This window comes from Mytilus californianus, unplaced genomic scaffold (assembly GCF_021869535.1).
Source record: "Mytilus californianus isolate M0D057914Y unplaced genomic scaffold, xbMytCali1.0.p SCAF_11, whole genome shotgun sequence".
Taxonomy (NCBI): domain Eukaryota; kingdom Metazoa; phylum Mollusca; class Bivalvia; order Mytilida; family Mytilidae; genus Mytilus; species Mytilus californianus.
Window position 1 is genome coordinate 58,266,975 of NW_026262593.1, and position 16,732 is coordinate 58,283,706.

At 31.5% G+C, this 16,732-nt stretch overlaps 1 protein-coding gene across 2 annotated transcripts in view; it reads left to right on the forward strand.

The window, feature by feature from the left end:
- LOC127720411 (D-glucuronyl C5-epimerase-like) overlaps positions 1-16,732 on the forward strand; it is a 95,192-nt gene that overhangs the window by 12,003 nt on the left and 66,457 nt on the right. Inside the window, exon 1 of one of the 2 annotated variants that reach the window (XM_052226989.1) lies at positions 13,936-14,068. The exons of the other annotated variant lie outside the window; for it this stretch is intronic. The gene's annotated coding sequence lies outside the window, so the exon portion shown is untranslated. Of the gene's footprint in view, positions 1-13,935; positions 14,069-16,732 lie in introns of those variants that run through there. 2 annotated transcript variants of the gene reach the window in all.

The window sequence follows — 16,732 nt, forward strand, 5'->3', positions numbered from 1 at the left end:
AATTTTTTACCTCATCAGATTAGCTTTCTTTGAAGTTGTACATGTGTTTTGCAATCATTGCCGAGGATCTTGTTTTCTTGTGCCAACATGCTTTTGATATATTGTTCTTTAGTATGAGTTAAATTGTGCCCACACAGGTGTGTTTTAATCGGATCTGGCCATATTTTCTATGTTTTTAACGATTTTGGCATTTCTAATATCAACACTTCAACTTGATTTCCCCCAGTGTATCTAACAATATCTACTAGCACTATTTCTTCCATGTTCCTCCTGTAACTAGCTGTCATACAGACCCCCAGCGTTGATATATGCCTGCTATCACTAGACTATGATATGTGTGTCGCGATATTCGCGTGCAACAGGAAGTCATACATGATGAACTACATGAAAGTAAAACGATTTTAGGTAAATCTGCAAAGAGTATCATACAGTACATCAAAAATCTATAACTGACCTTGCATTAATCTCCATATTGTCAATACGCAGTGTGAATACACCATGACAAAGGTTGTAGTGCGATAGATTAAAATTTATTCTAGCCATTGCTTTCGTACTGCCAGATGTCAGGAAGTGTTGCACTGCATCAAAGGTTCAATTACTGTAATCAAAATGTCGATCAAACGGGCGAAAGTTTATAACCATTTCATTGACAATCTTCGATGCAAGAAATGAAAGCTTAGTAGATTTCCCTGGTGGAAAATGTGCAAAGAATATGCAACAATATTTAATTAAGTTCGACAGTTTATAGGTTCGATTTTTGAATTACTGGTAACCAATCAAAGTGCTTCATTTTGATAGATTTGCTTTAGTTAATGGTTTTAAGGATTATAAATTGTCTCGATATGAAATAAATCTGACTTGAAAGAACACGATTTATTGCGAAAATAGCTGTCTTCATACAAAATAGAGACTGATGGTCTTCTTAATCCTATACGCTTATATAACAAGTTAAACTTAAATGACAGACACACGAAAAGACATTTAAAAACTCTACATAAATTTTCATAAATATACAGCTTTTGCGCTAATCGACGTGACTAATTCGTTTTTATTTTGAATTCAAAAAACAATTCCAATTACCTACACTTTTAATGAATGAAATTGGAAAAATAATAGCATATCTTTTTTCTCAAGAATTTCTTTATTTTTCAGTAATTGTTTAATACTTTCCCCCTTTTATTTTATTTTGATTGACAACATAAAGACATATTTGACTTTTTTTTTTTCATTAGCATTATCTGACTATCTATTCATATTATATCTTGTGTAAAGATAAAGGGAAGCAATATTTCTTATAAAATGTAAGTTTCATACAATTTGCAATGCTTCCTTGCTGTTCGATTATTAAAGTATTTGTTCAGTGCCTCCAGCACCAGATGGCCAAGGATTCTAAATTAGAACTTAACGATTTACAAATGATTGGATTGAGTGAAAACAGTCTCTTCATCACAACACTTAATGATTACCAAAGAAAGAAAAACGTCTTATCTTAACTCAAAGGAAGTGTTCATTAAATCCTGTTTCAGGCGGACAGCGGCTAACATCATGATTTGATTATTAAGGTTACCAAAGCTAGATGTTGTATAATTCAGACGTTGGAAACAGACACAGGATAATCAACACTTTATTTGATTATGCGGTTGAAAAGTCCTTTCAAAATGATCTTTATTCGGCATGCTGAATTCTCACACATGAACGAAAGCTGCAAGGCAAATGTACAAAAACACTAAAATGTTCAACGCAAAAAATATGAATATAGCAAATGTCTTTTCCTCGAATGCAAGTTATTTTAAAATAAGGGATTTTTTTTATCATGAGTTAATAATATTACACTTCTTTCCGTGACATGAATGATATGTTCCTGTCACATTCATCGGTTTGAAAAAATCTTTAAAAACTGAGTTCCAGTTCTATATTTTAGATCAATTAAACACTAGTTACTCCATTGAAATTTTGTTATTGAAGATAGGGAATCTGGTATTTCTTTACTATATAACCTGTTTAAATTGTACATAAAATACCATCGTTAGTCCATTTCTGTCCATTTAATGATAGTATTCAATATTCATAATTTTTAAGCATTGTTTATGATATTCAATTAATGGCAAATTTATGGATTTTCCATAACGCAACCATTACAAAAAAGAATAGCATTAATTAATTCATGACACTTCCATTAGCAAAACACAACAGTAATGATACGTATAAGTTGTATATCATTATTACTACGTATAACTTAGACTATATAGTTCAAATTGTTAAAAGTTATAACCACTTTATTTAATCCTTAGGCACACTTACTATTAAGATGACATATTCTTACTTGTTATAAGTGATGTTTTCCTGATTTCAATTGCGTTGCGAGACAGATGATATATCACGAATAGCTAGATTAGAATAATGGATCATACATATCAATTCTTTTATTTGCATTTGATGTAAGTTTGAAGTAAGAGTACAGTAATGAAAATCTGTGTGAGACTAGGCAAGCATCTGACCAAGAGTTATAGAGGGTAAACTATTATTTATATCTCATGTAAAATATAAGCCGTTAATTGTGTTTGAAAAGGATAAAAAAAAAACTCATCAAATATACCAGGCTAATAAAAGAGAGGCGAAAGATACCAAAGGGATATTCAAACTCAAAACTTGAAAATAAACTGACAATGCCATGAAAAAAAAAACAAAAAACGACGAAAAACAAACAGTACGCAAAACACAACAAAGAAGACTAAAGACTGAGCAACATGAACACCACCTAAAAACTCAGGTTCTCCGGAAGGGTTATTTTCGAGGACGCCAGATGCGCATTTCGTCTACATAAGTCGTACCTATATAATTCAAATGTTAAGATATGATGACTTAAAAAATATTGAGGAATGTTTCTTCTTTCATGAAACTTTTGATTTGGACCATGAACGTAGCCTCAGCTATGTGACAGGAATGCAAATCTATCGGCTAAAAATCTTTCATCAAAAAACTTCTTTCATATCACATTTAATGTGAGTTAGGAACAAATTGGTACGAAATTCAATACTAACCATTCCTCCAACGAACGAAAAGTACCTTGGAATAAAGCCAAGGACAACTCAAATTCCCTTAAAACAAGAACTGAATGGGTAAGTGTAGCTTGTTTCGAATGCGCCGGGACATAGTCATTTACAAGTGAGAGGTTTAGCTAGCTATAAAATCAGGTTTAATCCACCATTTTCTACATAATCTGTACCAAATCAGAAATATGACAGCTGTTTTCTATTGGTGTGATGTGTTTGAACTTTTGAGTTTGCCATTTGATAAAGGACTTTCCGTTTTGAATTTTCATTGGAGTTCGGTATTTTTGTTATTTTACTTTTTACACTATCTCGTAGATTGTTTTACTGCTTAGATTTAAAGAAAAAAATGATTAACAGACCATACATTAAACATTTGATGTGTCTTGTGTTGACGAAACGCACGTCTGTCTTACCAAATTATACGCCTGATATCTTTGATTAGTTTTTAAAATAATTTTGACTATGAACATTTTGAGATGATACCATAGAATTTTTCGATCACGCGATAAAACACACATACGATGGGTACCTTCTTCCAGGTTTGTTTTTAATGAGTTGCATCGTACCCAGGAATAGTTTTTCAAACACATTATGTGTACATATGCATTTAGTCTAGTTTTTTTATACAAGGAGACTTATAACGTATCCATTAAAGAACTTGTAAATTGAGCATCTCAATACAAATAGTACATTTTTATATTGTGCAGAAGATAGTATGTTGTCCTTCAAAGTTACTAAAACAAACTTAAAAAGTATATGGTTGGTCGTGTAAACATAAGATTTACATACATTTACATGTATATGGCACGGCAGGTTATGACCTTTGATGAACAAAATACGTTGTATCATTCGCTATATTAGTTTCAGCCGTTAACATGAACGTTTGTTAATACTAAAATGTGCATCTGGACAATTCAAAATGATGTGCTTCACAGTATGCAATATGGAAAAAAACTTTATTTGATTGTGGGAAATTTTGCAGAATGACGCAGTAGGCGTTTGATAGCTGTAATTATCACAAACATACGTTACGTAATATGAAATAAATATATATTTACATATCTTTATAAATGCCTATTAAATATCCCTGTGCAAATTGAATTTTAATACGTAATATTAAATTACATTTACTATGTATGGTCTTTAATGATTTTGTAAAGATTGTACCATAGCAGCTCCCACTAAACACTTATCAGAACAACAGCTTCTCGTTTAATTCCTATTAGTCAAATCACAACTGGTACTTCTACCACTAAACCAGTGCTTTGTTTAGTGGTCTATTAGACCATGAAAGTATTATATTGAGATATACTACTTCTATGATTAGAGTTACTACTACATTGTGTGATAGACAAATTACGATGTATGTCTTGAAGTTGACTCGTCAATAAGGTCTGAGGTGCCGAATAACATAAAGTAGTGTTGTTTTTTTTGTCAAGGTTATTATGTTGTTTACAAGTACTCTAAATGTATGAAAAAACTGTAAAAAAACAATATCAGTGTCTAATTTCAAAAATGATAACGGTAGTAACCGGATAAATTTTGTGGCAATTTCAAAATTAACCTTCTGCAGACTCGTTACGTTTAGTTTTTAGCATGCTTGGTCTGCTTTTTCCATAATCCGATTTATATTTTGATTTTTGCATAATATCATTTTTATCAAGTGTAGACTTTCTTATTGTTTTGAACTTTTTTGTATTATTTCATTGTGCATTTAGATACGTAAATGTTAAAAAAAAAGCTTCATGAAGCAAGCCATAGTAGATAATAAGATGACGTCTTTTTTCAATTGCGTTTATTAACAACACATATCAATGATATGATTGTAGTATGAGTTTAAAAAACTATAGGTCATACAAAATTATTTACACAAGATATCATTCACGCGTAAAGTTTTTTGGATGTGTCAATGCTTAATCCAGATCTCTTTAATATTTTAAATTGCACATGAAAATCTAATGTCACCGGAATTGAACTGGTATTACTTTAGTAATGTCAAATGTATAACATATGGTTTTTATTAGCACCGAAATTGAAATGTGTCAGTCGCAAGAAACAGATAACACTTGAAAGGTTTCTACTGTATTTGTTTGTAATATAATAAATCATCTATACATATATATCCCCATAATTTGTAAAGAACCTTGAAAGTGACAAATTATTAAAGATAGCAATTAAATTCTTACGCAATAGGTGTCATCCACAAACCATTTATATACAAATATATGCTTTAAGGACAATCAAATATAAACGAAATTACGTGCGTCTCAAGGATATCATAAGGATTCCTTTTCTTCGTCAATGTCATTTCTGTCGTATTGTTGAAAAGCATCTGCGTATATAATCGGTTAAAGTCTTGTTAAGCAATAGTTAGATAATGGTTAGGTGTCTATCAAATCATCTTCTATTAATCATGAATGAATAGAAAAATATTTACAGTACAATAGTTGTCTGCGAGCTGTCATTAGAATCCCTCTTAAAATAAATTATACAGTCTCATCTGTAAAACACCATCTGTATTCAAATATGAGATTGTAGACAATTATTTTCATGAAAGAACTTGAGGTATTAGTTGTTCATGTAACTTGAAATTAAACGTAAATGCAATTTGTTGGTGTAACGTTGCACTATATGTGGGATTTTCCGTAAGATGGTTAATTCAAACTGCGAGACGCTAATTCTGTTGAAATTGAGAGGCAAGACTCTCTCTCTCTCTCTCTCTCTCTCTCTCTCTCTCTCTCTCTCTCTCTCTCTCTCTCAGATTGAAAAGCCGAATATTCCTAACTTTTCATTTGAATCGAAATGTCGAATCTATCATGACCATATCAGATGCCACTGTAATTTAAAGATGTCAGAGGTTTTTTCTACCATCTTACAATATATGATATCATGTAAACTAACAGTTCCCCAAACAAATGTGTTATATGTTGATTTATGAAGTTATATAGTATTGGATCAGGGATCATATATCATTATTCTATACAAAGTTATCAACTTATTCTATTCCGTGCGATACAATGTTTATTCACAGCTGTAAGACTGTATAATAACATATGTATGTATCTTCCCTTAAGGTTGTGTTTTGTTCGGATGTCCTTACGTTATAAGAATATATGAAAAATAACTCATGTATAAAGGTTCGTCCTGTTGTTTTAGTTCAGATACTTTGGAATAAATGACTTTGAATGAGGTTGATACGAGATTTATCATTTTCTTTTATGTGAATAAATATTGTAGCTCAAGTGAAGACATCATTTATGACATGATATTACCTCCAAAATTATTGCCTTCTTTTGTGCTTTGTGCATCTAATTAGTTCGAATTCTCTTATTGATTCCATTAATGAAGAATTGTAAGTCTCTTTCATACAATTTGTAACTTAGATATTCATCATTTGTTAAAAATCGTTCTCCAGTTATAGTTATCCAATGATTTATAACAATTCATGATGCATATTACAGTCTGTATTAGGTACCTTGACATGTAATGAATTTTTTTTATTCGTTGTTTGGCGCTGCAATTGTCTATAATGATATTTGTCTGGCTTTGATGTTTCATAAATTTTCGTTACTTATGTCCTGTAGATATCTTGCGGATTTTACTTTAAGGAGTTGTTGGACAGCTTTGCAGTTTAAATGACATAAAACAGTTCATCAATTTTCTGTTATTGTTTTCTTTTCTACAAGCGGCGTCAATTATTTTTCTACTTTTTTTATTTGCGATGCAAATTGTTCTTCAAAAGCAAAGATTACAAGTAAAATCATATCATTTCAGTATTTTTGGTTACGGAATTAAAATATTAAGTAATGCGACGAGTAAAGTTATTTTTGTAACACAAAAAGTGACTGATACTTCATGGTTTTAATTCTGTCCACAATCATCCAAAGCAAAAATGCTATAATGAAAGTACAGATAGTGTCTTCCTGAACTATTTATAACGTTGCTGTATGACAACTGATATTAGGGTGGCATTATTTCCCATCAGTAGGTAAAGTACATTATTTTTGCCTTCAGATTCAGCGAACATAAAAATGTGATGTGATTTTCAATGAGACAACTCTCAACCAGAAATCAAATGACGTTGAAGTTAACAACTATAGGTCACCGTACGGCCTTCAACAATGAGCACAAATCATACCGAATAGTCAGCTATGCTTTGATACGGTATAATTCATCATTGTTTCATCATTGCTGATACCAAGTCAGGAATATGACAGTTGTTTTCCAGTCGATTAGTTGGTTGATAAAGTCCAATGTTCGACTTTGTCAGTTTTTATGAACTTCCCTTTTTTGAATTTACCTCGGAGTTCAGTAATTTTGTTATACCTTTTTACACATACTTGTATTTTTTGTTGTCCATTGTAACATTTTTATGTAGTTTTGAAAGCTGCTTTAACATATTTTATTGAACGTCTGTATGTGTATCTTTCTATCCACTAATCGAGAGCAGGATTGATCGCTCAAAAAATAAGTTTAGCATCGCTCCATGTTCATGTGCATGTCTTAAGTCAGGAACCGCGTCCTTGCTAATCTGCTGTCATCCCTTAATGTTTTTGTCCTGCTTTAGGAGTTTAGTGTTGATGGCAGATCCTTGATAATTTCTGTTTAATCCAATTTTGCGACTCCAGACGATTCAGAGCTTTACATATTACATGGACACTTTGGAAATTATTTTAAATTGAGGAATATATCTCCCTCATGCAAATCTCTAAGTTTTGGATTTTCAAATATGTTGGTCTCCAGCATCACTGAAGAGACATTTGTTGTCAAAACGCATCTAATGCAGAAAAAAATTGGTACTGTTAATGTTACTGTCTATTGTTTGGGACTGTATGTTGACCTGTGGAGAAAAATTTGAAGACACCGGCTTGTTCACAAGGAGAACATTTTGAGGCCGCGGGTTGTCAGCGAGAAAGCAGACAGATGTCTTTTGATATTTGATGGTTGCTGTATACCTCTCATTTCTTTGTATACCCCACTATTCATTTTATCTATTTGATGGTTGCTGTATTTCATTTTATGTATTTGATGGTTGCTGTATTTCATTTTAGACTATTGTCCGGTGTTGAATCAAATCATCACACTTCATCTATAAAGTTTACTAGTGTAAAGTTTCAGCGACTTCATAGGTGTGCCAAGATTGTCCTTAGATAACCCGTCGTCAGATTAACATGTATTAATAACTAGGATCACATGAACATTACTTTACTATACAATAGTTATATTAACATTACTGGAACCCATTCATCCAGTTACTATACATTGCTCGATTAACTCTGAACTACTATAGAAGGATATTAAGACTAGGCTGGCATTGAAAAGACCTGCATAGTGACTTTTTATCTACTATTCTTCTTTGATGTGAATAACTGTATACTTGTCAAGCATCAATTTATTATTAGGGATGTAACATTTTAGAAATCCATATTATATACAATATTGTCATTTTATCTGTAATGTAGAAAATATGTAAATATAATATATATGAAAAGGGGAGATTAAACATCCAAATATGCAGAATGTTTCTTTAAATATAGACATATTTCCTTTGTACATAACAATTTAGTTATTATTTCTACATTATGAATGGCAGTTAGACTTTTTAAAACATTTTTCGTGGAAGAAACTGCATTTTAGTATGTTAAAATGAAAGTACATATGAAACGATTGACATTTTCCCACTCCAGAAAATAATATAACTAAATTGTTCTTCCATTAACAATGGTGTACATTTCGCGTTGGTGTATTTTTATTTATCATTCAAAAGATAATTCATTCAAATATTTGTGACAAAAAATATAGTCTTACCTTAAAATGTAAATGAACTGTAAGTATTATAAAAAAACATTTATGAGCTCAATAAAATTGAGAAAAGATTCAAATAAATTATATCCTCATTTTGTTACTACTTTTTAACGGTTGTGGAATGTTTTAATTTTTTACTTCAAGTAATTTACACTATTCTTAGACTTGCACTTATACTGTTTTCAAAATTTTACATTTTACATCCGTTGGTTCATTCTTGAAAACTCTTAAACAGCTCTTTGCAATTTAAGAGCTGTTCGCATTACTTTGATATGTGTATAGTGATTACAGCGTGTTCCTTTTTTAAAATTAGAGGACAAACATTTTCTCTACATCTACGCAACTCCATCATAAGAACTTTTATTGTAACTGTAGAAAAAACTTTCTATATTGTTGTTGATAGCCAATTATCTTTATTTTATCGGCGAAACCCCTTGGGCAACAGGTATGAGCCTGTTTTTCCTGCCATACCATTACTTCAGTAAAGTTATTCTTGATTTGACACATGTCGCGTATGTCAGTACCCCTGTCAGTGGACAGGTGCCCGTCAAGTTTCAATGTTAAAGGGTTGATTTTATGTTAATGCTATATTTTGCGGATATTTAATTACCATAAAGTAATTGTAATGTTGTGGTTATTTATAAGACATCATCTCAGGGTGGAACATTTTATTGCATATTTCTACTGAGGCATACAAATCAGTAACAATAGAAATATGCTTAAAAAGTCGTATAAAATTTTGTTTGAGGGGGGTCAAAAGTTCTTGTTTGGAATTTATTTGTATAAAAACGATTTCACTTTTAAAAGAAATACTGTAGGACATCATAAAAACATCAATACAACAAATCATAACAGATGGAAATCAGTTAAAAGTACTCGGATCATCGGGTCAGTCTAAAATTTTATATGACAGAAGAAATATGTTTTCATGCAACTTGTGTTGTAAAAATCGCTGACTATTCACTATTTACACAGAATCAGATTCTCTAAAATTCTTCGTGGTCTTTTACCCCTGTGTAGTAAAACCACCTACCCTCCTTTCTTATGTGTTTAAATCAAAAGCTTATTTTGTTTTCCATTTGAATAAAATATGTATTTCAAATATATATTATATATTTTCCCGACAATTGACAATTCTCGTGGAGTCAGATTATATGACAAAACCATCATTCCATTCAAATTTTAAGCTTAAAAGCAAATATTGTTCTTCTTTTTCATTTGATATATACCCCTACTGCATTTTTGTCTTGAATTAATGTTTGTCTACTATATTACCCTAACGTAGTTTTCACTGATTGACTGTAAACCAAATTTCTTGTCCAGCAATTAGTACTTTTTCATAAAGGTAAATATTTAAATTGTATATATAAACATATTTGTCAAAGTTTAGTTTACATGATATTATTTTAAGTACACAGTCTAATGATTGAGTGAGGGTCTGAATCGGGGTTAACAGAATAGAGAATATTGGGCTAGTAAAATAGAACAGGGAAAATTGACCAAAAAAGTAAAGAATAGAGAATAAAGGGGTGCTAAAATATAAAGAATAGAGAAAAATGGACCAAACGTATTAAGAATAGAGAAAAATGGACCAAACGTATTAAGAATAGAGAAAAATGGACCAAACGTATATAGAATAGAGAAAAAAGGGCCTAAAAAATTAAAGAATACAGAAATGAAGGACCCCCAATCCAGACCCTCTTGAGTGCTATTTTCTTGCATCTTTGTGTCAATCAGATGAATAGAGGGGTAAATTGCCTCTATGTAGATATCACGTGATGTAATGTTCTACATGAATATAGGAAAATAAATTGTAGATTTCTAGATAAGTGAAACTTTTTGATCTATTTCATATCGTATTTATCAAATTTTGATAGCTCATAATAACATTGGAATGTTGTTTTGCTTTATATAAGTATACGAAAAGATTGCGTGGATATAGCTTTGAATGTAATGCTACGATTGAACAGGAAAAGGGGGAATTATAGAAAAGATTAAAAAGATTCGAAGAAATGAAAATTTACATGTCAGAAATGAACACGAATGATATGATTCCGTGCACATACACATGTTTCTAAAATAAGATTCGCTTGCGACCATAAGTTTGGAAAGGCAAAAGTTTAAAAACACTGTGAAAAAACAAATGGGCCTAAATTGAATAACCAATGAGTTGCTAGCTTACTTTTTTGAAGTTTTTTCTCCAAAGCTAGCCGGAGTAAGTGACAGCGTCTTAATTATATCTTTGACTTTAGCACATGCATGAGTTCCCACTTTAAATTCACAAGAAACTTAAAAAGACGAGGTAAGCACTTTTTTACTGTAAAGTTTCTTTATTCATAAAATAAATTCCATGATGATATTCCTCATAATGGGACGGGGTTCTTTCACCAAATGGCAAATATTTTTCTTTCTTATGAAAGTATTGCAAAGCAACATTGATTACTGTTATAAAGTACGTCACCGAAAAATTTCGTCAAATACGTAATTTGTTCTCTTTTCTGTAATCGGTAGAAGGCTTTCATATTTTCCATTAATTAACCTTTTCAAAATATCAACTAAGTACAGTTGTTTATTATCATGGCAGCGTATTTTACCATTATCTGCACCGTCCCCGGGGTGTGACACAAGACACAAATCCTTCGTCAACAATATGTTTGTTCGACAGAAGTCGTGTCATTACCATTTGAGTGCATATCGTGTATTTAAAATCCCATGTGTTTTAATTCGGATTTTATTTCCATAAATGTTTAAAGTAAAGCTGACATTTCAGTTTATGTTCATCAAAGGAAAGTGCATTTCAATAAATTCATGTTGTTTAAACATCAATGAGTTTACCTAGTGTGCACAAGTGGTGATTAGAAATGACCTCCATAAATAAATGATTTCGTTTGAAAATTATTTTTGCATAGTCTTTACTTAAGGATGTTTTATGATGCTCAAATATCAATTACAAATAAACTTGCACTTACTTGCACTTATTTGCAACCACAATTATGCTGGATCAGTACATTTTGCTGATTTTCTCTCTTGTTAAGTTAAAGAGAAAAAAATGTCCCAAAAAATGTAAACAACACTTTATTAATTGCATGCGTCCGAAGCGCTTTTCTGGATTAATCTTCATCAGGAAAGTTCAAATCCGAATATTTGAAAGCCAATGATGTATAAGAACCTAAACATTTGAACAGCTATATGACCGCAAAGGACTTAAAACAATTATAGCCAAATCAATCTAAGGTGGCAATCAAAAACATCAGTCAATGAAAGACAGGGAACACCATGGCTATCACAAACATATAGCGAAAAGACAGGGAACACCATGGCTATCACAAACATATAGCGAAAAGACAGGGAACACCATGGCTATCACAAACATATAGCGAAAAGACAGGGAACACCATGGCTATCACAAACATATAGCGAAAAGACAGGGAACACCATGGCAATCACAAACATATAGCGAAAAGACAGGGAACACCATGGCTATCACAAACATATAGCGAAAAGACAGGGAACACCATGGCAATCACAAACATATAGCGAAAAGACAGGGAACACCATGGCTATCACAAACATATAGCGAAAAGACAGGGAACACCATGGCTATCACAAACATATAGCGAAAAGACAGGGAACACCATGGCTATCACAAACATATAGCGAAAAGACAAACATAAGTCGAACAAACAAATGGACATCAATCTAAATATTAAGCATCGGAAGGGTACAAAGTTCCTGCTCCTTAAATGGTACCCGTCGTGTTATTCATGAGTAAACATTCGGAAAAAAGATTGAATTCAACATTATACTTTTTTCTTTGTATCTTTTATGCTTAGCATTATTATATTCTTTTATTTCTATGTAATAATTATATACTTAAAGTTTACTACCACATTCCAACTGAAGTATTCTTATTTACTTAAATGGAAGAAATGCACCCTTAAATAAATTTGTATTATTAAAGCAAAAGTAAAGTTGAATATTATCCATAGACCGAAATATGAAAATAGTTTTCAGTGACGTTTCATTTGAAATTAATAAGCAATTGGTAGAATATAAGACAATTATACTTAAGAAGAAAACCTACATACATATATAATTTAATTCTGGATGTTACACGTCTTATGATTGGCTGAAAGTTTTTTGTCTATCAGCTCATAGACATAATTTTGTCATGTGACCGTGACGTCACCAACTTTTTTTCAAAATTTACTCCTTAAAAATGGAATTTAGGATTAAATTATAAGTAATGACTGTAATATTTTTTCTGTCTATTCGAAATAACCTAAAAAATGTGGTGCACACTTATAAATAACCCGCTACGCGGGTTATTCAGTGTGCACCACTTTTTTTAGGTTATTTCTTTATAGACAGAAAAAATATTACAGTCATTCCTTAAATACGTATAAGCAAACACTTAGAATATAGTTTTTATTGAAATCTGAACAGTAACATATCTTTGTACATATTGTGCTGCATAGATATGAGAACTAAGATTATTGAAATAAGATTATTGTTTATGTTGCATTTAAACAGTAAACAGTAAACCCTATTATCGTGTTTCGGTATGGCATATACAACAGAATATATTTTCAACATCAGGAAATGCCTGTACCAAGTCAGGAATATGACAGTTGTTTTCCTTTCGTTTAATGTGTTTGAGCTTTTGATTTTGCCATTTGATAAGGGACTTTCCGTTTTGAATTTTTCTTGGAGTTTGGTATTTTTGTTATTTTACTTTCCAGATTGCTATGAAACATAATTGTTGTGAATATCGAGTACAGCAATCTACCAGCTATTGCATATGCCATGTCGATAGCCGGTAATAGGATGTGATAGTCCTATATGCCTTTGATGATTTATTTTTTTTTATCTTGTCAGTAATTTCTTCTAATGCAACCTATCTTTTAGTAACATCTCATTCTATGGTAGTGTCCTATATAGCACTCCTTTCCATTAAAATGATTATATCTTTGCGGTATGAAATGGTACCTACATATACATATGTCCTTGTGTTAAATTATGTAGTTAACACGTGAACTACCTGGTACAGGTGTTTTAAATATACCTGTAAAAAAACGATACTTTAGTCAACATAACTTGTATATTAAAACGATATGTATACTTTGTGGCGATTACACATTCATGTCTTGTGTTAGAATGTAAGGATTATTCTTTTTAAACCAGGACAAAATCCTCGACCAAACAAAATCGTAAGTTACAAAGTTGATATGATAAATAGGGGATAATTTCTAAAATTAATAAATTAAATACGTGTACAAAACTACATTACTTTGAAATTATCAAACGTCCTAATAATAGTATTAAACAAAAATGAAATTCTGTATTTTTTAACTTTTTCCCCTTGGTTTCCATATTAAAAATTAACTATTTTTTAACATTGGAGAAGTATTGTTACCTCTTATTTGATTGAAAAACGGTCAAACATCTTATATTTACATCCCAACATCACCAGGAAGATAACTATATATATCCCTATATTTTTTTAAGTTCCAACCTCCTTATGAAATGTTTCTTTCAAAAGGAATCAAGTGATATGGATATTTGATGTCAACTCACTTGCACAGACTATTGTTACCCTATCAGAGACAAAAGGCTTACATTTGAATAACCAAATATTTAGCATTTGCATTGAAGTTTATGGTGTGGTCCTTATTTAATTCAATAATATTTGTTTTTGACTGCATTTCTTAGTTTAATAATTACTAGAAATAGGGTTTCCAAATACGTTCTTGTGACTGCGGACTTTCGCGTTTATGTCGAAAACTTCATAGCGCATTTTAAGTAGATATAAGAAGATGTGGTATGAGTGCCAATGAGACAACTCTCCATCCAAGTCACAATTAGTAAAAGTGAACCATTATAGTTCAAAGTACGGCCTTCAACACGGAGCCTTGGCTTACACCGAACAGTAAGCTATAAAGGGCCCCAAAATGACTAGTGTAAAACAATTCAAACAGGAAAACCAACGGTCTAATCTATATAAAAGTATAAAGTGCTACTTTAATGAGGTCTATATTTACATGTGTTCTTCGTGGTGTTAGTGTAGTTAGCATCGTGTGTATCGTCTTTTATTTCCATTACTAAGCATTTTTTACAACACATTGGGATTTATTCATTTATGTATATAACTATTTGATCGAATTTTTAAATCCAATAAATCAGAATAAAAATCTTGTTATAATTGTTCATTTTGGAAATCAAACTACATATACATTAAAGCAAGTGTTTGTGTCATTCATGTAGTTATATTTTATTCATACCTTATTTATTTTTTCAATGATGGACAACAATTATGTAGACTAATTGATGCTTTTCTACGTACCAGTGACCCAGTTCAATTCCGAGGACATCATTCCGTCTAAATTTGTCATCATCGAAGACGTGTAATAGTTCTTTTGTTCTATTTTTATCTTCAACTTTGTCAAATAAGTCCTTTAAGATATGAATGGAGTTGTTATTTAATTAGCTTGAGGGAGGCGACAAAACTCCACTATCTGTCAGTCAGACATCTGAAAATAAAACATCATTATCAATTAGGGCTGCATGAATGAATCTTGAAATTATAGTCATATGTTTGTTTCACCTTTTGTTACCTGTATTTGGTCGATGAACAGAACAACATAAATTACTGTATATAACTTTTTCATAAATCCAGTTGTATGGAATTCTAATAGCAATACAGGATTTGAATTGCCATACTACCCATAAGTAGATAAAAACGACAAGTTAAGACCTCTTATTTGTGACTTTGCTGAACCTTTGTTTTTGATTGTTCGATGACTTCTTAGTCTTACTTCTAACGTTTGTTTTCCATGCTCGAATCGCCTCAGCAGATGAAATTTATAATTTTAGTTAGTGCAGCGGCTTGTTTCTTTTTCTTATATTCACGAGAAAAACAGAAAAAATACCAAAAGGGTAAACATCAAAAGTCGAACTGGCACAGACATCACCATAATAAAAAAATAAAGCGACACTGCAAACAGTAGTATCCAAACTTAATATATATAAACCATACCAAAAGGATTGATTTATTGATTATTTAATTGTTGGTGTCTAACGCTATTTTCATCGCTATTGGGTATATCGTGTTGGTCATATTTTATTGATTGAAAAAGCTAATGTGTCCGTAGAAAACCACCCACCTTCAACAGGAAAACTGACAATCCTTGTCATTTAAGATTGGAGTCGAACTTACAACCTCAGTGTTGACAGGCTACAGGCTAGTAATACAGTAGATGAACTACTAAGACCTCTGGGTCACCGAGGCCCCTCATACCAAAAGAAACCGACAAACAAGTTAACTATTAAGGAACACGACAAGTCACTCATTATATAGAAATCAAAAGATTCATTAACATGAAACGGGATCGGACTTAAGGATGTTCGTTACTCTTCTTTTGATTTTTTGTCAGATATTCGAAATCCACTAGTTTTATCCATATAATGCCAATAAAAAGTTTGCCCGGTAACCCCTACTTTTCTTTCCATAATTTTTTCATAGTTTTTGAAAGAAAAAGGTGCCCATGTTAAATGCATGTAAAATCTAGAAAGAATCATTTCTCGCCAACCTTCTCAAAAACAAAGACACGGACCTTTAATTTTGCTGCTTTTTAATTTCCGTTATTAATATACTATCAATTTATAACAGTCTTTTTAAAATCTTGTTCTTTTGAAACAGAGGTGCGATCATCCTTGAGCGTTCCTAAAAGATAATCATTTCCTGCTCCATTGAATACAATGGTACTGATAATAATATTATGCTTAGTCACCACAACTAAAAAACTTTTTTACAATTTGCAAACATTCAGACTATCATATATAAATCAAGACGCTCGACATGGCAAAAAGTAGTA